Below are 16,695 nucleotides of genomic sequence, written 5' to 3' on the forward strand. Positions count from 1 at the left end.
AGGGTAAAATAATTCACCAGAGCCAGAGCAGGGAGCAGAGCAGGCAGAAGGACGGAAGTACACTGCTGAGGGGAGCAGCGGGCGGCAGGAGAGGTCTGCGCGCCATGTGGGACCCTCCTCCGGTGGCCGGGGAGCAGCCAGGGATCGAACCGGCACTACAGAGGCTGTGGACAGCCTCACAACCCAGCACTCAACCACTGTGCCACCGGGGAGGCCCGTTGTTAGTCTTTTTTACTACTTGAAAGCACTCACTTTTGTAGTCCCATGGCTTGCTGGAGATGTATAAATAAAGAACTGCTGAGACCCTCGGTAGAATGATACTTGCACCCTGATCCAGTGTCAGTGTCTCCTCATTCCCCAGTTCCTTTTCCCTCAAGTTGCTGTCCCTGTCTTTTCCTGCAGGGACCCTGGCACGACAGTTTGGCGGGGCTGGCTTCTGGCACTATGTGGCCTTGCTAAAGTGCCTTAGTCTTCCTGGAGCATCAGTTCCCCTGCTTAGTTATTACAAGTGTTCAATGAGATGACAGACTTAATACTCATCATAAACATGGAAGTGCTACCATGACCAACATATTTATAGATGGGTTTTTCTAACATAATATAGTGATTAAGAGCAGGGACTCTGAAGCCAAATACCTGACTCAAATTGTGTTACTTTCCTTATTTGTTAGATAACATTTGTGCATTGTTTCTGTCATCCATACAAGAGGGTATAATATTTTGAGAAAGATTAAATCACTTAGTCCATACAAAGTACTTCAAACAGTGCTGACAAATGGAAAGCACAATGTGTCAGTTATTACTATTTTTTAAGATTTATTTATTTATTATTTATGGATGGAAGAACTGAGGTGCAGGCCAGGGGCTCAGGGGGTGAGAGGATTCACTACAGACAGAGTGGGCAACAGAACAGGCAGATTGACCGAAATACACTACTGAGGGGAGCAGCGGGTGAGTCAGTAGAGGCCTGCTGTGCCTGTGGGTTAACTTCCTGGCTGGGGGATTGAATTTAGGCCTTTGAGGTGGTAGCACTGAGACTTAACCCCTAGGCCACCAGGGATGCCCAGCTATTATTATTGATTTAAAACAAATTTTTATTATTAAGCTGATTTCAAAGCAGCCAAGATAGCCACCCTCTCTCCCAGCTATTGTCCTCCTAGGCGATGGTGTTAAGCTTTGCCTAAAGGCAAGGATTAGGGAGATTCAGGAGCCCCTGAAAGCAGCTCTTGACATTTGACAATGACCTGATCTGTTGCTGGATTTGGCAACAGTGAAATGGTAGGTCTTAGATATCTATACATAGAGCCTGAGCCAATCAAGAACACATGATGGGGTGGCCTGGCAGGGTGAGTCACCCAAAAAGTGCCTAGGCTGGGAGTTAGGAAACCTTGTGTAGGGTAAGTGAAAAAGTATCAGGCTTTTCTGCCCTCCCGGCATTAGGATTGATGATGGATCTGTGGTCCTGAATGCATGCCTGATGGCGAGCACCTGGAATAGGGTGTGGGCATGCGTAAGTGGGTACGCCTGGGCTAAGGGCAGGCTTATAAGGGTGGTGTCATGGGGCCACCAGGACAGCGGAGAGCAGTGGAGCAGAAGCAGAGACTACCAGAGAACGCCGGAGAGCCCAGATAGAATGAAGACTTGCTGGGGTCTGGGAGGCCTGCCAGCCTTCCGGCACCTCTGTCTGCCGTGAACCTGGTAAATCCCAATAAAAGCCTGCAAAAGCCACCGAGGACTCCAGGACTCTCTCCTCCTTCACCCCGTCTGCTCGGTCATAGAGAACCTGCACTGTGTCCATTTCTGCTGCTACACCTTGCTTCTGGTCTTCCTTTATTTGTTGTCTAGTGCATGTATATGTTTATGTGCATTTCTTTTATTTTCAGCACTCTAAACCCAGCATCTTTGCCCACTTATTGTACTTTCACTGGTGTCTATTCTATGCCAGACCTGTGTAGGTTACCAGAAACAGTTCCTGCTTCTCAAGGATTTCATATGGAGGGTGAGGAAATCACACAAAAGAACCGCAGGCCCAGTGATGACCCTTCAAGCAGTTTGAGGGGGGAATAAATGATGTCAGAGCTGAATCATCTGAGATGAGTCAAAGTTTCCAGGTGAAACAGGGTCAGGAGAAATTATGGTCAGAGTACAACCTGTTCAAAAACAGTGAGAGAGCCTTGCATAACCCAGGAACTGCAAATTATTTGTTGTAGAGAGAGCATAGGGTATTTATGTGTGTAGTGGGGGTGGGTGGTAGGCAGCTTTAGTCACTGATGACTCTGTGTGACCTTTCACAGGACAGATTCCATCTCTTTCTGGTATTCCCTTCAATAAAGTTTAATCTTTTGCTGAACACTCTCTGGACTGGAACTTCTGAGAAGTTATAAGGAAGAATCTGATAAAAAGCCTTGGCTTTACACTGTTCATGGCTCTGATCTGGGGAGAGATCTGTAAATTCTGAAAACTCAAATGGTCATCAATGGCCTAAGGCTGTGGTTCTCAAACTTTAGCCCACATTAGAAGCAGCTGGAAGGCTTGTTAAAACACAGATTGCTGAGCCCCCTCTCCACCCCCTTAGAGTGTCTGGTTCAGTAGGTCTGGAGTATGTCCCCAGAATTTGCATTTCTAACTAGTTCCAGGTGATCCTGACCACCCTTTGAGCATAACTGGCCAGGAAAAACAAAGAAGACTCAGAGCTGGGGAGGTTAGGAGGAGACCTCACACTGAGTGGGGGCTCTGTGGACCTGTTAGAATTTCCCTAGCAGAAGCCGCTTGGATGGGGTGGAGCTAGGTGGAAAGGAGACTGTATGTGCTGCCTTTGCTAACCTACACACCTCAGGTCCCATCCAGCTCCTCCCCATCCCCCATATTCAGCTTCTTCCCTTTGAATTCAATCAATCCTCAGAACTAGTTCTCACTGGGGTTGCCTTATCTGAGCCCAGGGCTGGAAATAAACTGCCCACCCTGTGCAGTTGGTGCCCCCTCCCCCAGGGCCGCTAGGAAGAAGGAAGCTGGGTGGGCTGATGCACAGACAGAAATAGTCTGAGCTCACCGCTGCTCCCAAGCGCACATCGACCGGCAATTATTTCTTGTAAATTGCTTTCCCCGTTATGTTCAGAACATGCGTGTGTGCCTGCCTACGAACAAACACTCAGAGGGCATGGGGAGGTGGTGGCTGGCCGGGGAGTGGCCTCCAGATGGAAGGGGGCACAAGTCTGACTTTTCAGCCAAGAATTAGAGAGCAGCTGAGTCTTAGAGCCTGGAAATATTTGAATCTTCCACTCACCTTTATAACACTCCTGCTACGTGGCTTTCCTGTTCCTCCTCAAATATTCACATTTGTTTGTTCATTCAATTTTGATTGACAATTCTCTGCCACAATTTGGGCTAAATGAGGTGCCACTACCTAGCCCAGCCAAAGGTTTCTTGAAGGAAGTGCTCGAATTAAGTCTTGCAGGACCCACAGACAGATGATAGGGAACAGTATTCAAGTCAGAGAGAACAGTAAATGCAAAGGCCCAGAGCTAAAATAGAGCATAGGGTGATTTTAGGCAATAAGAAGTAGTTCATTTTAGAGACTCTAGAATCAAGATGGGGATTATTGAGAGATGGAGTTGGAGAGGAATAAAAGTCCTGAAACCTTTGCCATATCAAGGGGCATGGTTTTATCCTGAAGGCAAGTGGAACCCACAGGAAAAGGTTGGAACCATGAAAAAGAACTAGGCACCTTGTAGGATATCTTGTTCACCCATTGTTCATAACACTGAAGTGAAGTTTACCACCCAAGGGCTCTGTCTTTAGAGTCTATGAGCATCTGCCCCTTTGGTTCCTGGAATCTCAAAGGTCTGAAGGACAGCAATGGCTCCTATGCCCACAAGAAATGCTCAGGCTCTGGACATTTCTTGTTAGGAGGAGGAGGACATTCAAATGCCATTTGTGACACTGTTCTGGTCTGTATCCAGTCAGCTTGGGGACCAGAGTATGGGACAACCGAGGCCCAATGCATAGGCCAGAGCCTTCCTCTGTCCCACAGAGCTGTGGGGAGCACACACAAGGGTGTGAATGGCTCCCTACTTGTCTTCTCCATATCTCACAGGATCACCCAGAGTAGATGGCCCCACTCAGGGAGTGATGACTGAGAACAGTCTATGGGTTTAGCCCTGTTTAGAACTTTAGCCCTGAGGTCCTACCCCTTCAGGATAGAAGATACAGCCCTACCTTTAGGGATTTCATCACTAGGGCTGAGGAAAAGACTTGACTCATGGAGCTTCTAGAGAGCAGAGAGTTTGACAGCACAGGCCAATCTATGCTAAAGTCCAGGAGAGTTATAATGATTCTTTTTTTTTTTTTATAGAGGCATGTTTTTATTTATTTATTTATTTGTTTGTTTGTTTGTTTATACATGCACTGGGTACAGTCAGAAGCGCGGGAGGGTGAGAGAATTCACCAGAGCAAGAGCGGGGAGCAGAACAGGCAGAAGGACCGAAGCACACTGCTGAGGGGAGCAGCGGGCGGCAGGAGAGGTCTGCGCGCCATGTGGGACCCTCCTCCGGTGGCCGGGGAGCATCCAGGGATCGAACCGGTGCCGCAGAGGCCACCGGCAGCTTCGCAACCCAGCGCTCAACCGCTGCGCCACTGGGGAGGCCCTATAATGATTCTTATATCAGTCTTTGTGGAGAAAGTGAGAGTTGAATTTGACCTAAATGGACCATGGCAATATCTGAAGTGTCTCAATAAGGTAGAAGAAGTGTTGTGTAATGCCAATCTTATATTTTAAGGGTACCACTTATGGCTCCAAGGGCTTTGGACATGTAGGCCTTCTACCAGCTCTGCCCCCAGTCATAGTCATTCAGCATATACCAAATATCCTTTGTGTCCCAGGCTTTGCCCTGAGCTCTAAGAATAGAGAAATGAAAGAATCAGTCACAATTCCTGCACTTAGAGAGATCTCAGGCTATTGGGGGAAGGGTGACACATTAAATAGAGCTATAATATAGGGTGGAAAGGGCTACAATTTATTTATTCATAAATGGAAAGATGGTTTATCGCTAAGATAGATTATACTAACCTCCTACATGGTTTTTCACTAGAGCAATGTAACTTTGCCACCCCTCCCATCAAGGTGGACTGTTTTCCCATTCTTTGTTTCTGTGTTGACTTTTTGATCTGTTTTGATGACAGCAGTGACAGAAGTAATTTTGTGTTACTCTTAAGTCTAGGCCTCAATACACCTTGCAACTTCCTCTACTGTCCTCTTAGAATTCAGTGTCATTATGTCAAGAAGAAGGGAATAGTCCCCTGGAGGATTACCCACTGAGTCTCCTGAGACCCACCAGCTCCCAGCAGAGCTACCAGATGACTGCAACTACATGTGTGACCCCAGGGGAGACCCTCAGAAAACCACCAGCTATGCCCAGCCCAAAGTGCCAGTGCATAGTCATGAGCAATAAATACTTATTGTTTTTGTTTTGTTTTGTTTTGTTTATTTTTTATATTGTTGTTCATTTTTAAACAATATTTGCTTCCCCCCACCCCCTCAGGTGTAGTTCCCATGGCCTTTCCTACCCCAGTACACCTGTGCACCATCATCTCAGTCTCCTGTGCTTCTACTTTGCCTGGATTATTACCCTAGTCCTTTCCCCTGTATGAACTAATCCCTTTTTTAAAAATCTCAAATTTCCTGGGCCTCTCTGGTGGTGCAAGGGGTTAAAGTCTCATTACTATCAAGCTATTGCCAGCCACTGAGGCATGAGTTCAATCCCCAGCCAGGGAGCTGATCCACATGGGGCAGCAGACCTCTCCCATCTTGCCTGCTGTTCCCCTCAGCAGTGTACTTCAGTCAGTCTGCTTGTTCTGCTCCCCACTCTGTCTCTAGTGATTCCTCTCACCTCCACACCATACCTCTGGCCTGTACCCCAGTTTTTGTATGCATAAATAAATAAAATAAATCTTAAAAAAAATCTCAAATTTCCTAATTTGAGAATGTCATCTATTTCTTCTTGGTACCCTGATTGAGAGTGTCATATTCCTTAATATATACCCAGCTGCCAACTAGCTCAAGGTATATGATCAATACATATGATTTGGTGAAGGAATGAAGATGCCAATGGATCTGCTGTTAAACTTTGGGCAGAAAGACTTGGATCTGGATCTTGGCTCTGTGTCTTCCTAGCTATCTGACATTGACAAATTTTTCCTCTCCTCTGAGCTTCAGTTTCCTTGTACTGATAATAATTTATTTTTTTAATAAATAAATTAATAAATAAATTATATTTAATAATTTAATAAATAAATTATTTTTATAATAATTTATTTACTGATAATAATTTATTTGGATAATAAATACCAACACAGCAGGATTGCTGCTCAGATTATAAATAATATTTGTAAAATGCTTGGTTCACAGTAAATAATAAATATAACGTTGGTGAGGCAATAGGAAGGGTTTCATATTCATTTCCTGTTTGATTCTCACTACACCACTATGATGATCACTATCCCCTTATTTTTCCTAGCAAACTAAGACCAGGGAAGGAAACAATCTTCCCAAGGCCACACATTGAGCTGCAGGTAAAGTAAGAAGAATTTGAACCTAGGTCTCTGACCCTGTATTCAGTGCTCTTTTTGTCTTACCAGGAGAAGAGGTCTTACCAATAAACTCCAATACACTAGCTGGAAAAGAAAAACCAAAAAACCAAGAGGACTTTCCTAGAAGAAGCCAGCAAGGACCACTTGCCCAACCCTCTTCTTCGACAGAACTCTTTGGGTTTTTCCAAGGAAAGGTCTTGACCAACCTGCCTGCCTCACTACCCAGCAGGAACCTTGAGAATGAAACCATCCTTCCTGAGGCTAGGGATGGAAGACATTGTGCTTGGCTAGGAAGTTCCGGGACATGCATGTAGGCCCTAGAGTCCTCTCTCTTAGCCAGACCGTGGAGCATGCCAGCCCTCACTGAGTGAGCCCTTTGCTGACCTACCTAGTAGGTGCTCTTTAAACTTCTCGGAACAAAGGAATGAATGGATCCATTTGCACAAATATTCATCCCACAAATACCACATGTCCACTCTGGGCCTCCTCATTTGTTGGAAGGGGAGGACCCAGAGCCGAATCCAATAGTGCTATGCCTCATAGCCTGCTTGATAATTATCTCAGTGTTCACCACCTCCTGTGTTTGCTAATAGCTCCATTGAACACTATGAGTACTCTCTGGGCTCCCAGAGGTCTACTCCTTTCACTTGTCTTGAGACAGGAAGGGTCCCTGGACAAGAACAGGGCAGTTCTCAAGGACAGAACTTTGCTGTTGCCATTTTTAAAATCAGGCTTGTAAACAAGAAATTAAAAAACCTGATGACTCTAGGCCTGGACATTTATGCCACAAATTCCCTTGGTGCCTCATTTTTATTACTCAATTTCCCCCAGGCTATGCATTCCTGAGCTATCTTTTTACAGCTCATCAAGTTGGCTATTACAGAAGAAAGGAGTTGTAGACCCAAAAGAAAGAAGTTACAGATCTTGAGACCTAACCAGTTGAAACTGGAGCTGCAGGCACACAGCCCCCATGAGGTGCTAACCTTGGACATAGTCACAACCCCTGCGTGACTACTGAGCTGCACGGATTGGTGCTCACAGCAGCAATAATAAATGGAACACACTCAGACAGACAAATGGACTTTAGCCAAGTCAGAGAAATCCTTGTTTTCCTAGCCAATAAAGTTGAATTCTTCTGTTCTCAAATCCCAGTTCTAAACCTATGTAAACCCCTAGACTCTGCACTGTGGGGAGTCTCTCATGTTTGGAAGCTAGGCCCTTAGTTCATCCCTCTGTTTCCCAGCGGGTGGAGTAGTGGACAACGCTAGTATACTCCCAGCTTATCCCCCAGTGATGTTGGAGGATGGGATGGGAATGTAGGGCCCACAGTGCCTTGCCCTTGTCCAGTGACATTATACAGCTGGGAAAACCAAGGTTCAGAGAAAAAACCTTCCCGTTCAGAAAGGGGTATTGATTACAGTCAGGACAGCTGGGGTCAAACACCCACCCTGCTAGTGACTGGTCTTCTTTTTGGGCCTTGTTCCCTCTCTCTGTAACAGAGGACAGGGGAGCTGTTCTTAGAGCAGAGAGCTCCAGCTCCGAGGAGACTTTTCTCCAGAGAGGAGACAGTTTTCTTTGTGAAACCTTCATTTTCAAAACCTCCAGCTCCGGATTCCCAAACCCCGCCTTCTCTGCCGGCTGCAGTGCGTTACCATGGACACCGTAAGCCCCTCGCAGCTCCCTGCTGTTGTGCACCCTTCCCCCCTCGCCGTCTCGTAGCCTTTTCTCCTGTAGCTGCAAATCTCCCCCAGGGCTGATAAATTCCCAACTTTCCCAAGACAGGAATTATTACCCCCATTTGAAATCGGGGAAACTGAGACCGAGAGGAGGGGGATTTACCCCACACTAGGAGCAGCCTGATACTGGCAGAATCCCAAGCCAAATTTCCTCCCCAAGCGCACCTGGCCTTGACTTCAACCACTCCTGCAGGCGAAAATGCGCTCCTATTCAGACGCTTATTTTCCTTTTTCTTTTCTGCATTTTTCTTAGCTTAACTTTTTATTCTAAGAAAATCAGAACATGTTCTGACTAAACCTAGAGTGACTTGAAGTTCAGTCTTTACGTTTAGTGACTTTAAATCTATTCTTGGATATGTTGTTGAAGTCCTTTGTGAACTGAAAATAGTCACTGGATGATAAAACCTGCCAAAAAGCTATGGCAGAGTGTTCCCACCCTGATGATGCTGATGCAACAGAGATAATCTCACTTTGGAGCATTAATAAGCCAGAACACATAAAGAAAAATGGTACACAACCATGCAGATTTTACAAACAATTGGACACATTATACCAAATGGTTAAAAGTGTTTCTATCACTCTAGAAGACAAAGGTATCAAAACCTTGGCATATTTAAAATAGAATTTAACTTGCAAAGCTGGATTCCAGTCCCAAAACAGCATATTTTGATCTTTTTCACATTACTTAACCTGAAGCTAGAATACCACCCACTCCTGTGTGATGGCTGTACAGATGTGAAATCCTTTGATGGTTGTGATGTGCTCAACAGATGTCATTTGTTGTTATTAAATCAAGATTGAAGAAGAATCTTCTAAGGTTTTTCCCAAGGGCCTCCAATAGACAAATTGTTCGAGTCTGACATTATCCACAACTAACGTATGTGATAGTAAAGGGCTAAGATTCTAGAAGCCTGAGCCTGAGTCTAATCCCAGAATCCTGTGAGTGTGATGTTCTCTGATTCCATACAAATAGGAAGGCAAGATCTGATGGCCAGGCAGGTTGGAGATCCAGGTCAGCAGGAGGGTCCTAGGCCCCTGAGAAGAAGCAGTTGTCCTGGATGTCCCTGCTGTCCATCATCTGTATTCACCCATGGGAGTGAGGGTGCCATCAGACCTGTTTTCAGCTTGTTACTCATCCTCCAGCCAGTTTTCCTGGGACCTCATTGCCTGTATTATCCATATTCATCACACATTTTCTTCCATTAGATCCAATTAAACCACTTTACCAACAGTGCAGGAACCAAAACCTCCCTTGATTAGCATACCCAGCAGAGGAGGCCCCAATTTAGAATGAGTCCACCTGTCCCCTCTCACCCTAAATCACAAACACCAGCCCTCTACCCTGCCCCCAATACCCCTATCAGCGGGGTGGCTGCAGGAGCATTTCTTTCTGCAGGTTCTGGTACATGGTGTTCCCTCCCTAATGGCCTCAGATGCAGCTGCTGACTCACACAGGTCATTAGCACTCCAGGTATCCGTTTATTCAGATGGGGCTGCTTCACTAGATGTGGCAGCATATGACATGCGAGTTTATATGGTAGCTAACACTAGTGCACTGTCCCTGGTGGGGAGGAGGGGGAGGTGAGACTATTCACCAGAGACAGAGTAGGGAGCAGAGCAGGTGGATTTACTGAAATACGCTGCTAAGGGGAGCAGGGGCGAGACAGGAGAGGTCAGCTGTGCCATGTGGGTTAGCTCCCTGGCCAGGAATCAAACTCAGGCTGTAGCAGTAATAAGGTGATAGCACAGAGACTTAACCCCTATGCCACCAGGGAGGCCCCTCCTCTTTATTTAAAGAGAGTATTTTGGGCCTCCCTGGTGGTGCAAGGGGATTAGCGTCAGCACTATGAAACAGTCTGCCACTGGCCAAGGAGGTGACCCACATGACGCAGCAGACCTTTCCTGTCTCGCCCCGCTGCTCCCCTCAGCAGTGTATTTCAGTCAATCCACCTGTTCTGCTCCCCACTCTGTCTATGGTGAATCCTCTCACCCCCATGCACCCCCCATCCCTACCCCGCACCTTTGGCCTATATCCCAGCTCTATATGCATAAATCTTTTTTTTAAAAAAAGTATTTTGGTCCCATGGGCCTCATTTGATGTTTTGGGACTTTTAAAGTAGTTTATCAACAATCAATTGTTCAACAGTGTAGGGGCAGGAATGGGCCATTGTGCAGGTTTTCTGATCCCATGCAGACCGGGTAAAAGAGGAGTCAGAGTCCTTAGTGGGTTTTTGCAGGTCTTTTATTGATGGGTTCACCAGGCATATGGCAGGCAGGGGTGCTGGGGGGCCGGGAGGCTGGCAGGCCTCCCAGCCCCCAGCAAATCCTCACTCTATCTGGGCTCTCTGGTGATCTCGGCTTCTCTTCAGCTTCTGCTGCTGCTTTCTCGGCTTCTGGCATCCCTGTGACGCCGCCCTTAAAAGCACAGTCTTAGCGGGGCCTCCCCGGTGGCGCAGCGGTTGAGCGCTGGGTTGCGAAGCTGCCCGCAGCCTCTGCAGCGCCGGTTCGATTCCCGGCTGCTCCCCGGCCACCGGAGGAGGGTCCCACATGGTGCGCAGACCTCTCCTGCCGCCCGCTGCTCCCCTCAGCAGTGTACTTCGGTCCTTCTGCCTGCTCTGCTCCCCGCTCTGGCTCTGGTGAATTCTCTCACCCTCCCGCGCTTCTGACTGTACCCAGTGCATGTATAAACAAAACAAACAAACAAACAAATAAATAAATAAAACATGCCTCTATAAAAAGAAAAAAAAAAAAAAAAAGCACAGTCTTAGCGCAGGTGTACCCACTTCAGGTGCCCGCCATCAGGCATGCATTCAGGATCACAGGGTTCCCTCATCTATCCTGATGGCGGGAGGGCAGAAAAGCCTGATACCTTTTACCTTACCCTACAGTCCACCCCCTCAGGGTTTTCTGCCTTATAGTCTGCATATATATACAATTTTCTAAGCAAACAAACAATGCAGCCATGGCCCACAAAAGCAAATACATCACAATATAACAAAATATAACAGAACACAAATAAGTCCAGGCAGGACTCCAACCTAGTGCAAAAGACAATTATTGGTACCAGCAGATGAGCCGCCAAATCTGCTGCCGAAAGCACTGCTCATGCGAGGGAGGGGAACCACTCACAGCATCTACTATATCACACCAGGAGCTATCAGGCTTCCTGGCCTTCTCTGGCTGTAGTCTCGGCTACAAGACACACACCGCATCCACCCCCAGGATGCACTAGCTCTGGGATTGGCGATTCTATTCTGTTGGGGGTAATCACCAACCCTCAGGGTTTCTGTCTGCAGTCGCTCCAACACTCGGCCTTCATAGCCACCAATACGACTCACAGACCCCTGCATTCAGGCCAACCCACTGCACAAGCATATGGGTCGGGGATCCAAATTCTACATTCGGCCTCTTTCGGGTCCCCTCTTTGGCTTGGGCTCCACCCCAAGCCACGTTCCCCACCTGTCCCCCAAGGACGGGTTCCTCAGCTCCTCACCCTCACTCGACAATGAGCAGGGCATCACCCACAGGTGATTTTACGAGACTCACAGGTCTTCAGCATACTCAGGCTGCTTAACAGCTGTTCAGGGCTTCCCAAACTTAGCATCAGCACCAGCTTTTGCCTTCTCAGTTGGCTTTTTTCTCCTCCACTTGGCTGCTGGGCATACACAGGCTGCTTTTGGCCATCAAGGCCCACTGGCCACCCCCAGATTCCAATCTCCTGGGGTTTACAAACAAAACTGTTCCACCCCCAGGGCCCCAAAACATATCAACCTGCAAGATCCTCCGCCTTCTGGCGGGATTGTCAGTCCGAGTCCATCAGTCCATGTCCAGCAGTCGAAGTCCGTTGGCCTCTCCCTGCGTCAGTACCGGCGAGCTCTGAATCGCTGTCCACTCCTCCCCGACGATTCTGCTGCCTCAGGGGTCGTTGGCTGGTCCTTTCAGGTGTCGTTGGCTGGTTCTCTTGGGCATCTCCTTCTCCTCCTCCGGGTGAGATCTTATCCCGTAGATCCTGGACACTGTCCACCTTCTGTGCCACCATGGCGCCTACAGTGTCGTCACAGTCTTTTACTCCTTAGTCCCTCCAGGTCTTCGGAGGGCTCCATATACCCGTCTGCATGGATCATCTTGCCGACTAACGCCAATTGTAAGGGCAAGAAGGTCACAGTGCAGGTTTTCTGATCCAGCAGACTGGGTAAAGGAGGAGTCAGAGTCCTCAGTGGGTTTTTTGCAGGTCTTTTATTGGGGTTCACCAGGCATATGGCAGGCAGGGGGGCTGGGAGGCTGGCAGGCCTCCCAGCCCCCAGCAAATCCTCACTCTATCTGGGCTCTCTGGTGATCTCGGCTTCTCTTCGGCTTCTGCTGCTGCTTTCTCGGCTTCTGGCGTCCCTGTGACGCTGCCCTTAAAAGCACAGTCTTAGCGCAGGTGTACCCACTTCACCGCCATCAGGCATGCATTCAGGATCACAGGGTTCCCTCATCTATCCTGATGGCGGGAGGGCAGAAAAGCCTGATACCTTTTACCTTACCCTACAAACAGCTATGTGTTATAATATCAAAATACAGTGCACTGCTAAGATGATGATGGTCAGTCCTGTACCAGCACCACTGCCTGGCAATATGACCTCAGACAAGTCATTTTTACTTCTTTAAACCTTATTGTGTATGTGTGCGTGTTTGAGTGCTTACCATATACTAGGCACTGTGTCTGACATGTTACATGATTTACTCTGTACCAACCAAGATTCTCATTTGCAACAGTTGAAATCATCTCTGGCAAAACTAAGCAAAAAGGGGTTTTGCAGGAAGACTACTGAATGCTCACTGAAATAATAGGAGACTGGAGAGCTAGACAAGAATCAGGAGCACCTGGACATAGCCAAAGTCCTGCCACAGGAATTGCCTGTTTAGGACAGACTCCACCTGGAGTCACCTAGCACCTTGCTGCTCACCTGCACTGCTGGTCTCATGTCCCCACTGCAACCACCTAAATTCTGTCTTCACTGTTCTTCCTAAATCTCACCAGACTCGTGGCCTAGATGGGATACCAACTTAACCCAGTTCCCATGCCAGGGGCTCATTGGAAGAATTACTGTCCCCTTTGACTTCCACATTGCTTTGGAATTCCTCTGAATAAAGTGCTTGGATGCTGAATTTCCAAAAACAGTCCATGTCCACTATAGCCTTCAGAAGTCCTGAGCCAGGTCATACTACTTTTTACAGATCAAGACACTGAGTCCCTGAGATGTTTATTTACTGGTCACCTAGCTAGTAAGAGGGTACACTTGGGCCTCCCCTGGTAGCGCAGCGGTTGAGCGCTGGGTTGCGAGGCTGCCCGCAGCCTCTGCAGCGCCAGTTTGAACCCCGGCCACCAGCGAGGGTCCCACAAAAAAAAGAGGGTACACTAACTCCCTCTTCACAGGAATGGAAGAAACAAATAAATACAGGTTGTCGGCAGAGATGATTTCCCTTTTCTCCTTAGTAAAGCTCCCACTAGGAATGTTTGCTCAGCCATGGGACAGGCTTTCAAAGACTTGTTCACATTTAACCCAAGAGATTAACTGCTATGCACACAGATCATTATCACCAACATCACCACCATCACCATCATCTTATCATATTCAGTCCACTGGAGCCTCAACCCCATTTGCCAAATGAGATAACTGGGGCTCAGAGTGGTTTTTGATCAACCCAGGCTCACAAAGCAAGTCAGAGCCCAAATCACATCTCCTGTATGAAGTCCACTCTTTCCACAGCCTCTGTTTCAAAGGAGCAGGCTGAGAACAGCACATCTAGAATTCAAAACACACACACACACACACACACACACACACAGAGAAAGTCAAGACAGGAAGAGGCCTTTGGCAATGTTTGCCTCCTCTTCCCTTTTACAATGATGGGAAAGCTGAGGCCTAGAGAGAGGAAGTACACTGGCAACTTCGCATAATGCCATCTGTACAAGACTCGGTTTTTTTTTTTTTCTTAGTATTTATTTATATATATATTTACATCATTGTTCATTTTTGTACAAAGTTTGCTTAAGACTCAATGCAGTTCTCTCGCCTCCCAATTTGGTGAGCTTTCCCCATACCATTATGGAGCAAATTTTAAAGCTAAAGTAACTAAGATGGACAGTTGGGGAGCATGATTCATGCAGCTGCTAAGGTAAGGGCCTGGTTAAGGTGTGGGATCAGAAGAAAGCATATGACAGCAGGATGGCTGGGAGGTGAGAAGTTTTTGCACCTCCAGAAAATCCTGTTCTCTCATCATCAAGATATGTCTCAAACATTGAGTCAATTATTTTCTCCTGGTTGAATTGATTGCAACAGACTTATATTTGTAGGCTTTTGGAGTAGCTGGGGATGGGGGCAGGGCCTGAAGGCAATTATATTAGACCTGGACAGATGAAACTTGTGTGGCCCAAAGAATGGGACAGTCTGAGCTCATTAGCACCTTGATCTGAGGCCCATATCTAGACACTGGGGAATTTCCATGTGCCTTGGCCCACCACACAGATGTGCCCCACACCTCCCAATTTTCAGAGTCAGTTCAGATAGCATTCCTCTAGGAAAATTTTTTGACTCCCACACAGTGTTGGAACTTACTCTGCTCTCCCACAGCCCCTCCAGCTTCCCTATGTCACAGCCCTGACTGCACTGGATTGTTATTTTCTATGTGCCAGTCTCTTCCAGATAGGGTATGGACATGTGTGCCTCAGAGAGACTCAGCAACTGTTAACTAACTGAATGAAGGGATGGAGGGAAGGAGGAGAGGACATCCAGGAAGCAGTACCCAGTCCAACTCCTCTATTTATTCCCACTCTAAATGCCAGGCTGAGGGATATCAGTTTCTGTTCTACCCCAATCCTGAATTTGATCTTTGCAATTGGGTCCTCTGGTAATGAAGCCTCAACTCACTCTCAGCTAAGTCTTACCTGGTCTCCCTTGTTCCAGACCAACTCCAAGGAGCCTGAGTTGTCTTTAGTTCCACATCCCCAGAAGCTGAACTCCAGCCATGATAGCACCATTTGTGGACAGCTTCTGGCCAGAAGCTTAGCTAGGCCACCCTAGAGAAACCATAGTGTTGCCCTCTGGACACTAAGGACATAGAAGTAGACAAGGTAGTCTATTGGGATCTAAGTCTGCAATGTATTTGAGACCTATCGCAAAGGAGAGTGGCTAAAGTCAGAAAAAATTAGGCATCTCAGTGAGAAATTGAGAAAACTCCATAAATCAGTCAGATGACATTAGCAAGCGGCTCTAACATCCAATTGGATCTTTACTTGACTCTTACAGCTTAGAGGATGTGAGAGATTTAGAGAATGAAGCAGATAGAGGGCCAACCCTAAGGTGCCACTTAGCAAGAGGATGCCAAGACATTAGAAAGGAGGTATTCTAAGGACCCACTTACATCAACATTCCACAACATACCAATGTTCTAATACACCACATTCTGTTCCCTTTTCTTTCCACTGAAGAGGATGGCATTCTATCCCACCAACATTTCTCTGTGCCAGTCTAGTGTTCCACCCCACCAACATTCCTCCGTATCATTGCTCCAACATTTTAAAACACCAGTACTACAATCAAAACTCCAACCTTCTACTCCCTTCTACTAAAAGCATTTCTTTGGTTTTTGGTTCTTTTATACCAATGACTCAGTATTTTGGGAAACACAGACTCCTTTAAGAAATCATTAAAATGTATGAAAAAAGAAATCATTAAAATGTATGACTTCCTCACCCCAAGAAGCCATGTGTATATGTGAATATACATATAAATTTTGCATATCGTTTCAGATTTTCAAAGACTGTCAACAGGGTCAATACTCTCTAAGTTAACAATTGTTTAATTTTACTCTGCCTTGAAGCAGAGATACATTTAGGTTAAAACAAGATCATTAAGTTTAAGATAGGACAAGAAAAGATGGGGTAGGGGAGCTACGGACAAAGTGGAGGCTGGAACGATGCAAAAAGTGCAGAACATAGTGACCTACACAGCTAAATTTGTGTCCGACATAATTAGCTTTAAGACTTCCAGCAGCCAAGGCAAAAAGGGAAACCTGTTCACTTACACAATGCACAGTGTTCAGAAGATAAAAACAAACCACTTACTCCTTAGGGGAGGCACAACTATTCTTGGTATGAAGACCAGACAAGAATTTCTCCTGATATTCTCGTAATGAATGATCTAATGAACAGTAGCCTTAACAGGGCCCTTACCATGGACTAGAAAATGTGCTTTGTGAAATAATAACCAATTCATCCCTGTTTGCCTGGGACTTTCTTGGTTTTAGGTGGAAAGTCTGGTTCCCGGAAACCCCTTTAGTTACAGATAAACAAAGATGTTTGTTTGGTCACCTTATTTGTGAGTTACAG

Source organism: Talpa europaea, assembly GCF_964194135.1.
Source record: "Talpa europaea genome assembly, chromosome: 9".
In the NCBI taxonomy this organism is placed as follows: Eukaryota; Metazoa; Chordata; class Mammalia; order Eulipotyphla; family Talpidae; genus Talpa; species Talpa europaea.